At 40.4% G+C, this 12,248-nt stretch overlaps 2 protein-coding genes and 1 pseudogene across 2 annotated transcripts in view; 1 reads left to right on the top strand and 2 right to left on the bottom strand.

Moving 5' to 3' along the window:
- Positions 1-12,248, bottom strand: part of RPL24 (ribosomal protein L24) — a 371,901-nt gene that overhangs the window by 123,935 nt on the left and 235,718 nt on the right. The gene's annotated exons all lie outside the window — the stretch shown is intronic.
- NFKBIZ (NFKB inhibitor zeta) overlaps positions 1-12,248 on the top strand; it is a 42,552-nt gene that overhangs the window by 17,907 nt on the left and 12,397 nt on the right. The gene's annotated exons all lie outside the window — the stretch shown is intronic.
- LOC105879435 (G-protein-signaling modulator 2 pseudogene) lies at positions 4,926-6,325 on the bottom strand (annotated as a pseudogene).

Here is a 12,248-nt window from a genome sequence, read left to right on the forward strand (position 1 = left end):
TTGTAGTATTCATAAATTGTATCTTGTATCTCTTTGGGATCAGTTGTGATATCTCCTTTTTTATTTCTGATGGAGCTTATTAGAGATTTCTCTTTTCTGCTTTTCGTTAGCTTAGCCAATGGTGTGTCAATTTTGTTTATTTTTTCAAAGAACCAAGTTTTTGTTTTATTAATCTCCTGAATAGCTTCCCTGTTTTCAATTTCGTTTAGTTCTGATTTGATCTTGTTGATTTCACTTCTTCTGCTGGGTTTGAGGTTGGTCTGTTCTTCTTTTTCCAGCTCTTTGAGTCGTTTCATTAGATTGTCTATTTGTGATCTTCTTGTCTTTTGGTTATAGGCATTTATGGAGATAAACTTTCCTCTCAGAACTGCTTTAGCTGTGTCCCAGAGGAGTTGATGACTTGTCTCTCCATTGTCGTTTTCTTCATAGCACTTTTTAATTTCCATCTTGATTTCTTCATTTACGAAGTAGTCATTTAGTAGGAGGTTGTTTAATTTCCACGTTTTTGTGTAGAAATGTGAGTTTCTGTTAGGGTTGATTTCTAGTTTTATTCCACTGTGATCTGAGAAGGTACATGGTATGATTTCTATTTTTTTAAATTTCTTGAGATTTTCTTTGTGTCCTAGGATATGGTTAATCTTAGAGAATGTCCCGTGAGCTGATGAGAAGAACGTATATTCAGTGGATTTTGGGTAGAATGTTCTGTAGATGTCTGTCAGACCCAATTGTTCTAGAGTTTTGTTTAAGTCCATTATTTCTTTATTAATTTTCTGTTTGGAAGATCTGTCTCGTGCCGTCAGTGGGGTGTTGAAATCTCCGGCAATTATGGAGTTGCTATTAATCCATTTGCTTAGCTCCAGTAAGGTTTGCTTTATGAATCTGGGTGCACCTAAGTTGGGTGCATATACATTTGAAATTGTTATCTCTTCTTGTTGGACTGTGCCCTTCACCATTATATAATGACCCTCTTTGTCTTTTACTACTTTTGTTGGTTTAAAAACTAAATCGTCTGAAATTAGAACTGCCACACCAGCCTTCTTTTGGCTTCTATTTGCTTGGAATATTGATCTCCACCCTTTTATTTTTAGTCTATATGCATCCTTGCAGGTTAGATGTGTTTCCTGAAGACAGCATATACTTGGCCTGTATTTTCTTATCCATTCAGCCAGCCTATGTCTCTTGAGTGGAGAGTTTAAGCCATTCACATTTATTGAGAGAACTGATAGGTAAGGTAGATTACTGATCATTCTGTTTGGTTGGATGTTGTTGCTATGATTTCTGTCTTGAGCCATTGTAATATCTGGCTTTTAATATCTTTGGGTTTTGGTTGTTTTTATATTCGTGGGTTATTATTATGATGTTCCGTGCGTTACGCTGTTTTAAGTACTTCTTGTAGGGCTGGTCTTGTCTCGGTGAATTCTCTGAGCCTTTGCTTGTCTGAGAATGTTTTTATTTCTCCTTCATATACGAAGCTTAGTTTTACAGGGAATAATATTCTAGGCTGGGCATTGTTTTGTTTCAAAAGAGTGAGAATGGGGCCCCAGTCTCTCCTTGCTTGTAAAGTCTCATTAGAGAAGTCTGATGTTATTCAAATTGGCTTTCCCTTGTATGTTACTTGCTTCTTTTGTCTTACAGCTCTTAGAAGGGTCTCTTTAGTTGATACTTTGGTCAATCTGATGACTGCATGTCGTGACGTCTTCCTGTTTGCGTTGAATCTCCCAGGGGTCCTCTGAGCTTCTTGAACTTGTATATCAAGATTTTGAGCAAGACCTGGGAAATTTTCCTCTATTATATCTTCAAACAGCTTGTCCAACCCTTGAGTGTTGTCTTCTTCCCCTTCTTGTAACCCTATGACCCTCACATTAGGTTTCTTCACATAATCCCACAGCTCTTGTAGGCTTTGCTCTTTTCTCTTGTTTCTCTGCTCTATTTCTGTGACTGATTTATTTAATTGGAGGATGTTATCTTCAAGCTCTGAGATTCTTTCTTCTGTTTGATCTACCCTGTTCTTGAGACTTTCCACTGTATTTTGTAGTTCCTTGAATTGATTCTTCATTTCCAGGAGTTCGGTTACGCTTTTCTTCATTGTGTCTATTTCTTTTCCAATATCCTGGAGGCTTTTTGTGGTTTCTTTGTGTTGGTCATTGAGTTGTTATTGCAGCTGGGTGAGTGTTCTTATGATCCACGTATGAAATTCCTCTTCTGTCATATTGGTTGCCTGATTTTGGTTGGTGTCCGTTTCTAGGGGGCTGGTGCTCCTCTTTGGGCGTGTGTTTTCCGTTTGGTTCTTCATATTTTCTGAGTTCTTTCACTGATTTCTTCCCATGTCGATCAGTTGTTGTTTCTTTCCTTAAGTTATTGTTTGGGTATTCACACACCTTGTTTAGTTTCTGAGGCGTTAGGTGGTGTCTGTGGGTGAAATTGGACCACTCCCTGTATATTGAGTCAGTGGGTGCCGTGGAAAGGCTGTGCAAGATGCCATCCCTGTCAGTAGGTAGCGTTCGCTTGGAGGAACAGGCTATACTGTTGATTTTGTGTCCTGTTAACAGCTCTTGTTCTGGGCGGAGCTGGGTTGGGTAAGCCTGCCCTCAGGCCATTAGCAAGGGTCAAAGTTCTGGTCTCTGCTTCCAGGGAAAGCTGTCAGGGTGGGGCTGGAATGGTCCCGCTCAGCCAGAAAGTCTGTGTGTGGGGGTGGGGCTGTCTGAGACCCGCAGTCTGGAGCGGGCCTCGCTTCTTTCCACCCTCTCCAACTCCGCAGCTACTCCTGGGCCTCTGCCAGCAGGCCAGACCACAAGCCACTAGGCCTCCCCGAACTGTGATGCCGGCGGGGAGGTTCCCTGCACAGGAACGCCACCTGGGTTGGGTGCACGGCCTCCTCCTGGGAGGAGGGTTGCCCTCTAGGACTCCGATCCGCCCCTGGAGGCACACACACCTCAGTAGGCTGTTCACGTATAACCCTTCTGTGCCCCGGGCAATGCTAGCCCTTGGTGCAGGGGATCTGGTCTGCAGGTCCGACCTCTGGGTCCCAGAGTTCAAACTGTATCCCCACCAGGGAAAGGATTTCCGGTCCCAATTCACCCACAGGGAGCCCAAGCTGGGTCTATGTCTCAGCCTCTGAGTCGGCATTGTTCTCCTGGGAACACGGTGCCAGCAGCACCTGGGAGGGCTGGCGGGTAGGGGGCTCACAGTCTGAATTCCCCTGAGTCAGGTGTAGGCTCCCAAACGGGAAGGTCCTGTTCCCTGGAGGTGCCTCTGGCTGGTGGCTGTATTGTCTCTCTGGGCAGCCGCGGGTAGGGTCGGCGGAGGGGAGGAGGAGGCAATATGGCGCCTGCCGCGTGGCTCGGGTCTGTGCACACGGAGGTGCCCGGAGGAAGTTGGGAACCTGGCGCCACGTCTGCTACAGGCTCACAGCTGGCTGGCGGCGGCGGTCTCTGGCTGGCTGCCGCAGGTCTCTCCACCCGCTGGGGAGCCCACCAGCAGTCCCAAATGCAGGGGAGGGGAAACAGCAAATCCACCTACCCTTGCTGCTGGTCTCCGGGCTGCTCCGGTGGTCTCAGCCTCCAGTTCTCCTCCGCAGCCTCCTCCCGTGGAGTCTCCCGGGGTCTCAGGTACCCCTCCTTCTGGCCCTTGTCCGCTGTATGCTCGTCTTCTTGCTTCTGTCCTCTAATTTCTGCTAGAATCTGTCTTTTCTGCAGAGACCCTCTGTCTGGCGGTGTTATTCGTCTGCCATCTTGCTCCGCCCCCCTCAGCCTCTGTTTATAAGGCATCTCTTGGTTGGGACACTCAGCTGTGTGACCTAGCTTTGTACAAGGCATTTCTTCTGCTTGTGCATCAGAGGACAGGCATTGTGTACCTGCTGGGAAGCAGTGGAGTTACTTTTCATACTAGAAAAGTACTCACCTGGCACATCATAGGTGCTTCAAATATTTGTGGGAAAGACAAAATGGTACATGGCACCTCTTATGTCACTTTCATGTAAGAGGAAGCTCTAGAGAGATTGCTCCAGGGACACTATTAATTTTGCCTTGATATTATCAGTCTATAATATGCAAAGTTGTACATACTGTACACACAGTACTTAGAAATGTCTCAAGTTGATTTTGTCAGCACTGAGGAGAGTGTTCAGAGATATGCAAATCACTCACTAATTCATCTGTATGATGATTAGGTTACTGGGCAAGTAGAATTACCTGCTTTGAGAAATTTCCTCAATGTGGTATACTGTGCTTTACGATCAGGTACTAGTAATTTTCTGCAAACAGGACCTAGAAAATACTTTTGAAGACATCCTTTTTTGTCTGTCCAGATCAAAACACACAAAATAATGGATTATGCCATTTGTAAGGAAGCAGCTTATGGATCTTACTAAATACAGCTGTCTGTGCCATAGCCTAGGAGATCAGATGTTGTAGGTGTTCTATTGGGAAGTGTATGAGTACCAATAGAACAGAGTACATGTATCTCAGGAATAGTAATAGTATCTGAGTATATGATAAGAATGTTCATACATCAGGTATAAGGTCCACAAAGACAGGGATGTGTGTTTGTCTAATGAACTGCTGTAACCCAGTGTTTACAAAAGTCCCTGGCTTAGAAAAGCCATTTATAAAGCACTACCATATTGAAGAATAAATGGAATTTTAAAAATATGTGGTCTAATTTACTCCTCTGCATTAAAAAAATCTGTTAGAACACTCCAAAGTTTAAATGTTTCTTGGGATATTAAAAAGATTTTATATAGCTATGGAGACAATATTATCATTTTTCAGGGAAATCTTCAACAAATCAACATATCACATAACATGATCTGTTTTAAAATTCCTGATAGCATTTTACATTCTTTCCAAAGAATCCTGGGCACAACATAGCTAGGATATCTTTTTTTTTTTTTTTAAATTAGATAAATTTTTATCATCAGTTGGTTCTTAGAGAATTACAAGGTTGAATCTAGTGAGCTTCTTATAGAACTTACTGTTAGTACCACTATAGAGGTAGGCAGAAAATAGCAAATTAAGCTTGCTACTTAGGAGTTGTTCCTTTTCTGGTGTTAACTTCATAAGTTCCATATTTTCCATACTGTGTCGGTGTCCCAACTTGGGGCATGCACCATGCAAACTGTTATCAATTTCAATATTTTCAGACATTATGGAATTATTTGTGCTGTAGCTCAGACTAAGAACCATTTGAAGATCTGAGAGATTTAGTCGTGCTGTTAGTTCACCACTTCTATCTCCAACCTCTCTTGAAATTTCCAGGTGCTTTTCAGCAAAATGCATTGCTTGGTCATGATTTCCTAGAGCTGTGTATGCATTTCCTAAGCTCCAACATGCTCTTCCTTCACCAATTCTATCATTTAGCTCTTGAGCAATTGCTAAGTGTTTCAAATGATAATCGATGGCCTTTTCATAGTCTTGAAGTAAAGTGTATGTGTTTCCAAGACTGTAACAAGACTGTGCTTCTACAGCTCTGTCTTTAAGCTGTTGAGCCAATAGTAGTGTCTTCTTGTAGTATTCAGAGGCAGTTTCAAATTCACCAAGAAATATATATGCATTTCCAAGGTTGCTATATGCTCTTCTTTCAGCTGCTTTATCTCCAAATTCTTTTGCAATAAGGAGACGCTGCTCATGTGCTATCACTGCATCCCTGAAGTTTCCAAGGAGGTAATGTGTGTTTCCAAGATTTCCAAAGGCACGTCCTTGGGCTGCTCGGTCACCTAAAGCAGTCACTAATGATAGGTTTTCCTCATAAAAATCCACAGCTACCTGTAGAGCATTTCTCTTTTCTTCTGGAAATTCTCCTCCATCTTGGGGACCAGGGCAGCCAAAACTTTTCCCTTTGGCATGATATACATTTCCAAGATTGTAAAGTGCTCTTGCTTCTCCCACCTTGTCATTAAGCTCTCTGGAAATAGCTAGGTGTCATTGACAACAGACAATAGCTTCATCAAAATTCCCAAGAACTTTTAAGGTGTTTCCCAGATTATCACTAGCTTTGGCTTCCCCCAACTGGTCTCCAATAGTCCTTGCAAGAGTTAAATCATGATGGTGGTATTCTAATGCTTTGGCATAATCATGCAAGTAGAAATAAGCATTTCCCAACTGGCTGTAAATAGCACTAAGTGTTTTTAGGTCTTCAGTTCCAACTTGAACTGCAGCTTCAAAGAATGACACCCCTGCGCGGCAGTCTCCTGATTTACACAGACGTTCCCCTTCCAAGGCCAGCTCTAGGCAAGAAGCTTCCATTCTGTAACGAACATGAAAAGAATGGTCTTCCCTCATGTTTATCAAATTTTCCTCCATCGAGTCATACTACAAGCTGAGTAAAATATGAAATTATTTTATTTTGTGCCAATCCAGTTCTTTAAAATGCAGAATTGTTTGCAGAACATTGTCCGGTTAGTATATTAATGAGTTGGTGTTAATACATCCTAAGCTCCTGCTTCTTCTTTATTAATAATGAAAGGAGGTCAATGTCAGACAGCTTAAAGTTTCAAAATGTGTCCCAAATCCTTGCATCTCTGGCCCTTTCAGCAGCACTTCAGCAACATTTCTCCCGCGGGCCAGCGGGCCCCGGGTGCGCCTCGAAGCTGAAACAGCTGCCGCCTACGTCAACAGGCAGGCGGTCACGGCCCCCCAGGATATCTTTTATATTTATAAGATATATGAAAATAGTTTTATAATAATCCAAGTGCCAAGAACGAGGGGATTCTAATTTAGGGGGCCAAAGGGGCTATTTTGCTGTTTGATGGTATTGCACATAAAATAATTTTGGAAGCATTTCCATTTGTTTCCACCAGTCTATATGTACCAAGTACCTACATAAGTAATGAGTACTTGGCTATTTATAAGGGATACATGTCTTGGGAGCTTATAGTGGGAGAGAGGGGACAGACTCATAAATGGATAATTTCAACACATCCTATGAACTATGATAGAATTCCATGTATAGATATAGAGGAGGAGCCCTTAGCCCAGACAAGGGCCGGTGGGGAGGGTTGTAGGGTGAGAGTGAGGGTTGAGGGAAGAAGGGTCAGGAAAGGCTCCAGGAGGATTGGATATTAAGCGAATCTTAGGAACGAGGAGCATGGGTTGGCCAGGCGAGGAAGGGGAGAGCATTCTGTGCAGAGGAAACAGCAGGAACAAAGTCCCAGTACTGTTGGAAATTATACTCAGTTTGGGATAACTATATATACTCTGAAGATAATGAGGAAGATGAAGCTTGTGAGGGAGGCAGGGCTTGGACACTTGTCATTCTAAGAAGATTGTACTCAATGGTAAAGATGATAGGGAGCCATTGAATGATTCTTAAATACAGTAAAGGCATTCTTAACATCTGGTTGTAGATATGGCATGCTAATGGCCATCTGGAGGATGGATGTTAGGTGGCCAAGGCTGGATAGGTCATTTGGCTCAGATTAGAGATAAAGGACAGTCTTAGACAGGGGAAGTAGGGGTGGAGAAGAGAGCATGGTTCCAGAACCAGATGTTCAACAATTATTAGCCCAATGTGGAGCTAATGGGTTGAACAATGTAACATTTGTTACATTCTATCATTAAAATTATATTTAAATCTTTACTAATTTATTTTAAAAACTATATTTTCTAAATCAGAATAAAAACTCACTTAGTAGAACAGTAATGTTTTATACTTTTACAAATCTCTTACTGTCTAGTTTTACAAAAGACAGATTCTCATATCTGTTTCGGCATTTAATTTGTTGGAATATGTTGTTTTGGTAAAGAGTTTGAAGAAAATTTGGCCTCATATAAATACATAGTTGGAAAAGGAAGAACTATTTTGATAGTCTTTTCAGGTAATTTGGATATTTTTCTTTAATATTATACCAAAGTAAGTGGTAGTTCCTCAAGGAACTATGTGGAATCTGAAACCATATCAATGAACTTTTTATATTTTGATACATATTAAAATCCATTGGGTTTTCCTTGCATTTTGAATGGATCTTTTGTCCATGTGTGATTTTGTAATGTCTTGCCTTGTTTATTTGGAAAATACTAGTTAATCAAGTTTTACGAATTTTCCAAATGTTCCCACATTTTATTATATTACATAAAAAAATCACATTTGTCAAAAAAAAAAGATCACTACTGACCTTATCAAAAAAGTCTTCAGGTATTGGGAAGCTATCAAGCTCAAGGTATCTGACAGAAGTTTCCCAAAATTCTAATTTTCATATGAAAACCTGAATTTTATCATTGGCAACAGATACTATTAGTTATTTTCCTTGATATGACAGGTTAACTTTGTTCATTAAAAGAAAAAAAAAACTGACAAATACCAGAGTCTGAATAACCATAGTTTGTCAGTCAAGTAAAATTGGTATCCCATGAAAAACAGTGGCTAGTTCAGCTTACAACTCAAACAGTGTTTGATTAGAACAAATGGCAATGCTATATTGTTCAACCTATTAGGCAAGTACTTTTCCTTGAGACAATTGACATACTTCAGGATGCAGCACGAATTTCTGTGTGTATTTCCCATTTGCCACATAGAATAATAAAAAGATGTGTATATCTCAAGGGTTAGTATTTAATAAAATTAATGCTGCTACTGTTTCATGTAGGACTTCAGTGAAGCTGGCTTTCCCCCCCCTTTTTTTTTGCGTGTGTATGGTGGTGAAGAATACAGTGATCACTAGTTCATTTTGTTGCCATTGCCTTGATTTGTTTTAAGGCACCAGTAGTTTACCATTGCTTTTGTACCATCATTGCAAATGTAAACACAGTTGTTCCAGGATAGATTATGAGTTTCAAAAAAGTTATTGTACACCTTAAATGTTTCAGCATTCCCTGTGTTGTGAAGCATTCAAATAAAAGATCTTCAATGATGGCTTGGGCTGATACCTAATGAAACAAAATAGCAACTCCACACAGTCTGTAGATCTGTACGTTTCTAAAACGAAAGCACAATTCTGAAGACAAAATCAGTTGTTTGCAGTTAAATCTTTAATTCAGTGAGTTACTGTATCATTGGAAAGTGGCAGTGCTGTGATTTCTTTTACTGACTTTTCATCTAGAAGGCATTCAGCAAAATAAACTCTAGCAGGCTTTATTGGCCTCTCACCAGTAAAGCTCATTGTGAGAGCCAATGCAATACAATAACTTATCTTATAAGGTTCTGGCTTTTTCATTTCATTTTAAGTTTCATTCATTTCAAAGCTGTTCCAAATAATCTTTGGCTTTGCAATCGTTCATTACCTCTATATTTAAAAGTTCAATTCCTTTTCTTAGAACTCTGAATTACTGGTCTCAAAAATGGTATTACAACATAACAGGCACCATAAAACTATTCAAAAATGTTCTCTTATGTAAGACACAATAAAGTAAATTATTAACCTTATCTAACCTGCTATATAAAACCCTGGGTAAGATAGCATCATCATATTTTTATTCTTATTTTATTCTTTTATTCTTATTTTATTCTTTTATTCTTATTTTATTCTTATTCTTTTCTCCCTTCTAGAAATCACAGAATTCATTGATATGACATTTTCATCTTTTTCTGTATCTTTAGGTGTTGACAGTGCATGTGAGCCTTGAGGAAATGAATCTTGTAATATCCCCTTTTTAAGCAAAAGATCAGGCTCCAGAGTCAGACAGATGAGAATTTTAATCTCCTCTCCACCTAAGATGGAACAGTGTGACTTTAGACAAATTCTCCAGGCCCCATTTTTTGTATACAATTTTTGTGCATCAGGAAGTGTCAGTGGCTTTAGGGTCAGGAAGTGTCAGTGGCTTTAGGGGTTCTGGTGTTTTTTTTTTTTTTTTTTTTTTTTTTTTTTTTACCTTTTTTTTGTATTTTGGCATATTATGGGGGTACAGATTTTAAGGTTTCAATAAATGTCCCCCCCCACCCCCCCACCCCCATTTGAAGTATCTAATGAGACTACAGTCAAAACGTTGGCCAGCGCTGCAGTCCTCTGAAGGCCTGGTGTGGGCCGTAGCTTACTCATGTGGCTGGCAAATTGGTGCTGGCTGTTGGCCTCAGTTGATTTTTCCAGATAGTGCAGTGTCCTCATGCCCTGGTGGCTGTCTCCCCCAGAGTGACTCTTTGACCATATTTGATTAGAACAATGGCAGCATCATATCAGTCAACCTAGTAGACCAAATTGAGTTTATACTTCAACACTTGAATGAAGCAAAGTATATTTAAATTTTCTTTTTGTAGGGATAGTAACAACCATTTTTGACTGTGTGGGAAGGCTTCTGGACATCGAGAATTATGGTTTTCTCAAACAGTACTATTGCTTTGGCATTGCATAGAAAGGTTTGTTTAGTTTGAAACAAACTCTTTCACTGACTATTACTCTTTCACTGACCATTTTGATCTATATTAAGTTCTCCAGAGGCCATGATTTTGAGGTTTAAGTTTTTGTATACCAAGTAAAACAGGAAGAGAATTAATTAAATCAAGGAGAGAATTCATTTTGTAAAAAAATTTTATCTATGAATTGATTTGAATGGGCATTTAAGTCCTTTATTATACACATAAAATATGTTAGTGAGGAGAAAAAAAGTCCAAATAGATTTTATTGGGAAACTCCAATGTATTAAGGTTCTTCAGAGAAACAGAACCAATAGGGTATATATAAACACAAAGAAAGAGATTTATTATGAAGGATTGACTCACATAATTATGGAGGCCAAGAAGTCCACCACCTGCCATCTGTAAGCTGGAGAACCAGAAAAGCTGGTGGTGTAGTTCTAGTCCAAGCCCAAAGGCCTGAGAAGCAGGGGAGCTGGTAGCATAAGTCCTGGTTGGAGTCTGAAGGCTCAAGAACCAGGAGTGCTGACGTCTGAGGGCAGGAAAAGATGGATCCCAGTTCAAGAAGAGAGCCTCTGCCTTTTTGTTCTATTTTGCCTCTCAATGGATTGGATGATGCCTACCCACATTGGTGAGCAGGGATCTTTTTGATTCAAATGCTAATAACCTCTTTCAGAAACACCCTCACAGACTTTACCCAAAAATAATGTTTTAACCCGGCTGTCTGGGCATTTCTTACTCCAATCAAATTGACACATAAAATTAACCATCACTCTCAACATCTCATTTGGAACATCTTTTAAGTCATTTTGGTTTCAGAGCTTTGTATATTCCACAGATACATCAAGGGAGTTGTTTCCCTTTTATTTATTTATTTTTAAAAGTTACTAAAAAGTTAGGGGGAGGGAGAGGCAACAAGAAGGAAATACACTTGTGAGAAAAAGGAAATACAGTCACTTGTTGCCTAACAGTAGGGATACATTCTGAGAAATGTGTTGTTAGGTGATTTTGTCGTTGGGTGAACATCACAGCGTGTAATTACACAAACTGGGATGGTCTAGCCTACTACACACACAGGCTATATGGTATAGCCTATTGCTCCTAAGCTACAAACCTTTAGAGCATATTATCATACTGAATACTGTAGGCAGTCGTACCACGATGGTATTTGTGTATCTAAATATATCTAAACATAGAAAAGGTTTGTAAAAATATGGTATTATAATCTATGGGACCACTGTCATATATGTGGTCCACTGTTGACTGAAACATCATTTTGCAGGGCATGAATGTATTTACTTTGAAACTATCTTCACCAGGGTCTTATATTACCTGTTAAGAGAGTAACAATCCAAGCTCATTGTTTCCTTCCTTCTGGAATTCTCACAATCTGCTCTGTTGATTTCCCGGTGATCTGGAGCTGGCATCCCTGTTCACCTGGCCATGACCTCAACTATGTGGCTTGACTGGGTACCCTTTCATTGCTCGCCACTGCCAGCTGGGCCAGACCTATGGATTCCATCCTAGCAATGCTACCTAGCTCAGCTTTCTTTCCATTTACTTTCCCCTTTCCCACTGTCTCTGTCCCAGGGTCAGGTCAGTTCTTTTCTGGGCTATCGCAGTGGTTCCTAATGGCCTCTGGTTCCCTTATTCTCACACCCTCTCAACTGCTTCCACACTAATTTTGCCTGCCTAAAATTCTTTCATGTTTCCTCAGTCTTTATTAAAAAGTTCCAGTGTCGCAGCTGCTGGAGGTGCTCTACCCAAAGGCACCAAGTTGCCTTTACATTTAACATAATCTCTTTGACAATCCTGAAAGGGACTGTAAACTCTTATTTGGCCTTAATTCCTTGCTCATGCTGTTGTGTCTTCCTCTAAACGCTGTGGGCTGAAATCCCACCCCTCTTTTAGGATCTATCTCAAGTGCCACCTCCCCTGTAAAGAAATTTCCTCCTGACCTCCCTTTG

Source organism: Microcebus murinus, chromosome 1 (assembly GCF_040939455.1).
Source record: "Microcebus murinus isolate Inina chromosome 1, M.murinus_Inina_mat1.0, whole genome shotgun sequence".
Lineage (NCBI taxonomy): Eukaryota > Metazoa > Chordata > Mammalia > Primates > Cheirogaleidae > Microcebus > Microcebus murinus.